Raw genomic sequence first — 5,660 nt, 5'->3', positions numbered from 1 at the left:
CCTCACATCCATCGTACTCGATGGTACGTATTTAGTTAGTTTCGTGTTTGAGTGTTAGTGTGATGTTTGCGTTCTTTTGCTTATTGATCGAGAAAAGACAAAAGAAAAGGTTTTTAGGGTTTTTTATTATTGTGAAGAAAAAGAAAAGATTTTTTATTATTATGCTCGCCAAGACGTTTGTGTCTTGTGCCTACGTATTCCCTCGTGCAATGGGAAAGTCAGAGCAATCGTAGTTCGGGCAAAGACCCACAAAAGTTTTGTTGGTCAATTTTAGCGAGAGGTACTCGATCGATTTCAAAATGAAGACTATACTACGCACACATGGATGAGAGATCATTACAAGAATGGACGACTAAATTAAGAGTAAGACGAGATTTTGGCCATCATCGCATTCGAGTGGAAGATGTTCGATATTCACATGTGGAAGTATGTTCGCATTTGAAATAGACTAAGCGTCTCGTTTATAAAAAGAGATTTTAAGATGAAAAAGCCATAAGGCAAAAAGGTTTGAATGAAATTGAAGGTGTTTTTAAAGGGATGTTTAGTGAACATTTTGAGCATAGGTGTGCACCTAGTGCGTTGTTTACCCAAAATATTCAAAAGGATGCGAGTCCAATTGTCACTTGTTATCCACATTAGTAAAAGAGGATATTGACAGACTTTTAGTAAAGGAATGAGCATAGGTGTTCACCTAGCGCGTCTTTACCCAATGTATTCAACAGGAGCGAGTCCCATTGTCACTTGTTGTCCTTGTTGGTAAGGAGATATTGACGGACTTTTAGTAAAGGATTGAGCATAGGTGTTCACCTAGCGCGTCTTTACCCAAGGTATTCAACAGGAGCGAGTCCCATTGCCACTTGTTATCCTTGTTAATAAAAGAGGATGTTTGTGGACGTTAAGCAAAGGATTAAGCATAAGTGTTCACCTAGCGCGTCTTTACCCAAGGTATTCAACATGAGCGAGTCCCATTGTCACTTGTTGTCCTTGTTTAATTAATATGTTTTGATTCAAGGGATCAAGGTATTCAAGAGGTGTTCACCCCTTGTCACTTGTTATCGTGATTTGATCAATGTGTTTTAATTCAAAAGATCAAGGTATTCAAGAAGTGTTCACGTCTTGTCACTTGACCTCTTGTTTTGATTCAAAGGACCAAAGATATTCAAGAGGTGTGCACCTCTTGTCACTTAGTCTCTTTGATTTGATTAAAAAAAGATTTAAGAAAGAAATTGATTTAATGTTTTGATCCAAAAGAATCGAGGTATTCAAGAGGTGTTCACCCCTTGTCACTTGATCTCTTGATTCGATTAATTATTTGTGGCCACTTGGCGTTGGACCAAGGTTTATTGACTTTTAATTGAAAGATTAATTTAAAGTTTTTTTGAATTTTTAATATGGACAATAAAACTAACTTGTTTTGATATTAAAATATTTTTTGTTTGTATTTTTAAATGAATTAATAAAGAAAACCTAAACTAAGTAGTAAACACCATAAAAAAATAGATAATAAAGAAATAAATGGGCGAAAAAAACATAAAAAGGATGTACCAAACAAAAACGTGTGGGCCAAAATGAGCAGGCCCAAAACAGAATTAAAACAACACAGGTGGCGGGGTGCGCTGGTATTGAGGGTGTGTGTAAAGAATAAACGGATTTGGGCTTGTTGGGTTGCTGGCCCAATAGACTAAAACAAGGAAAACCCTAGCTTACTAGAGAAAGAGACCCGCCCCTGTTCCAATTTCATCCATACTTTACTATGTTCACTCTCACGAAGAAGAAAAAATAAAGGCTAAATTACAGTTTTGAACCCACTATTTTGGCTAATTTACGAAATCAGTCCCCTTATTTATTTTTTAGACAGTTTTGGTCCATCAAGTCCATTTTTCATCCAAAAAATGCTATTTTTTAGTTTTTTATATTCCTGAGATACATTCTGAACGAGAGAGAGAGCGTAGAGAGCGTTTTTTGGAGAATGAAAGAGATGAACGAGCAAGCTTGGAGAAAAAGGGGACGATCAGAGAATGAAAGACATCGTCAATAATTAATATTTCTTATTTCAAATCAATAAAAATATGCTATGTATCTAAAAAAAATAGTACACAACAGTGCTTTTTGAATGAAAAATGGACATAGGAGACCAAAACTGTTTAAAAAATAAATAGGGGGACTGATTTCATGAGTTGGCCAAAATAGGGGGACCAAAACTGTAATTTAGCCAAAAATAAAACATGTTCTCACGCGTTGGATTCTCGGAACAACAACAACACTCTTGCTCTCTCGGTATTCATCTCTCTCGCTCAACTCGATCTCTCTCTGCATGATTCTCTCACTGAACGAAACAACAACAAAACGCTTTCGGACTCTCTCGGTTCATTCGTCTTATCGTGAACGACAAACACAGATCACACAAGAAACCACATGAAAAATCAAAAAAAAATCTGTGAGCATCAAATTTCCAGAAACAACGAACAAAATTACATCTCAACCGATCTCTTAAACATTCAAGCATTCACACAAAAACAACAAATACAAAGCAAAAGATTGGCCATGGTTTAAGGTTCACACAGAAGGAAATCACAACAACTACATATCAAGCATGGAATATTAGCACAAGCATAACAAATTTAAAGGATTCAAACCGACATGGAGCTCGTTGATTGAAGATGATGGAAGGTTGTCGTGTGTTGGTGCGAGCCGATGTTGATGTTTTTGAGAAAAGTGAAACGATGAGGCTACGATTTTAAGAAAGATGGTTTCGTTGTGTATTCGGTGAGTTGAGTAAAGGTAAGGACTGTTCTTTGTTTTCTTCTCCAATTTCTCTACTACTTCACTGCGAATCTTCTTCTGCTCGCGCTGCTGCTTCTGGGGTGAGTTTGTTGCGTTTGGTTTATTGTTGTGTATTTTCGTTGGTGAATGGTGTGAATACGAGTAAGGTTTGCTGAGTATTTATGGTGGGGATAGGTTTTTTGTGTGTATTTAGGTTCACTGGAATGGTGAAGGTTGCATCTCGGTTCTTTCACGAGTAGTTGTCTGTGTTGGTATTGTTGTGATTCGGTGTCGTGAAGATATGTGAGACCACAAGTTGTGCGGGGTTTGGATTGAATATGTGACGGTTAAGGTTTATTGAATTTCTGTGCGATATTCAGTGTATGGTTTGTGTTTGTGTTTGTGTTTGTGAGTGTGTTGCGAGCTCGAGCGTGACTCAGTTTTGCAGATGCGGTAAGGGAAATGAGTGTGTTTGTGTTGTGGTGAGGTTTCAATGTATGCTGAGTGAAGATTGAATGGTTTGAGTGTGGCCAAGGATTTGAAGGGAATTGATTTTTTTGCTGAGCGGGTGAGAGTGACTCAGTTTGGGTAAGGTTGAAGGATGTGAGAGCGTTGAGGTTTAATTTTCAGCAGAGGTTTTGTATGTTATCGTTGGTGACCCCCTCTATGCTGTGTATGATGGTCTACTATATAGAAAGGTCAAGTGAAAATTGGAGGGAAAAATAAGATGAAATTTGAATTTTGTGGCATCTGATTTCAATACTTTTTGATGTGTATGAACATTTTGATGACAATTTTGAAGTGTAATGGGAGTAGAAAATGGTGCAGGATGCTTTGGACGGTTTCTCTTGTTTTTTTTTCTTTTTGTTTGACTTGTACAAAAGTTAGTAGAATAAAAAAAATAAAATGGGGCTTTTGCAAATTGGGCCCAAACTATACCTTCTTTTTTTTTCATTAACAATAAACTAAAAATGAATTTAAACTAAAAAGATAAAAAAGAAAATAGTACTAATCCTAAATAAAAATAAATAGACTAAATGATCTAAAACCAATTTTTTATATTTTTTATAAATGAAATTAAACTAAAAATTAAAACATGGGAAAATGCGAATGAAAGCTTTTTTTTAGTTGACTTTAATAAAAAGTCAATTTTTTTAAGATATGCAAAAATGCGATGATTGAACTATGAATGCACATGAAATATGAATATGACATGGCCATATGAATGAATCGGTAGGACAAAAATTGGGGTGCGACACCTATATTGGCGTTTGTTGAAGACTTATGCCTTGTGGTTGCGTAATTGTTGTCGTTGTGTTGTATGTTGTGTCGCATACATTGTATTCGTGATGGCCTGGATTGGAAAATTAAGATGGCATGTATTGGCAAACTAAGATGAAGGCTTATATCTTGTTGCTACCTCTATTTATTGGCAATTGTGATGGGGGTGTATGCTCTATTGGGACCACATGCATTTGCATAGTCATTGGTCTAGTTGCATTTTACATGATGATGAATGATGACGAGCTCATTGGTGATCAATTCTTGTATAATTGATGATGTGATGATGAGTTGTGTAATTTGCAATAATTGTATACTACTTGTTGATAAATGATGTTGACGTGTTGTGAAGTGGTGAATTGTGTATGACTTTATTCTCATATACTTGTTATCATACGCTTCTTTATATTATTATGATATCTCATCCCTTCTGTTTGACTGTTACCCCTATGTTGGTAACGTGGAGGTAATCAAGAATGAAGGATAGTTACCTTCGAGTAGTTCGAGTTGGTGTCATCGCTCTGATACGTAACACTAGAGGGGGGGATAAACTCTATTTGCTTTATTTGTTGGATTTTAATTTGATTGTTGAAGTTTTATGAGTAATGATGTTGACTATTGTCAAACTAAGTTGTTGATTTTTAATTGAATTCTTGATGATTTCAGTTGTGTAATAGAATGTATTTGAATACTATATTGTTTTGATCGGTTCACCCGACTTAAATGTGTTATGTATCTGTTATTAAATTATGAGCGTGTATCGGTATTATGAAGAAATGTGACATCCAAATTTTGATGGATTGTTTTGAATGAGATTTTTATACTCTTATTTTATTAATATTCGATGGGGTAAATTGGGGTGATACACCTTCGCTGTCGTCAAGTCAACAATCTTCTTAAATATTGTAGTATCCACCCACTAATGGATATAGAACCATGCCTTCTGATTCTTCTTCCTCATTTCACGTTGCACATTACTTTGCGCTTCTGTTGCATTCTCTGCAACTAGTGTGTAACCTTCATTAACAAGATCAAGAATATCTTGAGTGCCAAACGCCACACCCATTTGAATCGACCACTGATTCCAATTCTTTCCGTTGAATACTAGAAGTTTTGTACTCAAGCTAGCGTTTTTACCGTTCATCTTCGTTCTTGTACAAATCGCTCAATTCTCACCAACACTCGTGTTTCTCAAACCCCGAGAATGAAGAAATGAGATTCTCTACGATTTCGATTTTCAATTCAATGTGAATTTGAGGAAGGAAATCAATCACACACGTCACATACACTTGTGTTTCCATATGAATCGAACCAGAGCTCTGGATACCAATTGTTGGAGTTACTACTCCATTGATGCACACTACAACATTTGTTGTCTCTGGCAACACTTTTTTAGGTAACATGTAAAAATTGTTGCTTCAAATTCTTATAGGCAACGATTTACGGTTGTTGTCAAAAATATATTTACAACCCTTGATAATCGTTGCCTAAAATACTTTTGGGGACATTTTTGGAGTGTCACTCTTTTATTGTTTTGGCAACGATTGTTAATTGTCCCCTGAACTATTTTTGGGGACGATTTTAGAGTGTTAATATATTATTTCTTTAGCAATGTT

The sequence above is a fragment of the Vicia villosa genome, unplaced genomic scaffold (genome assembly GCF_029867415.1).
Source record: "Vicia villosa cultivar HV-30 ecotype Madison, WI unplaced genomic scaffold, Vvil1.0 ctg.001702F_1_1, whole genome shotgun sequence".
NCBI lineage: Eukaryota > Viridiplantae > Streptophyta > Magnoliopsida > Fabales > Fabaceae > Vicia > Vicia villosa.
This window is presented reverse-complemented; position numbering follows the sequence as displayed.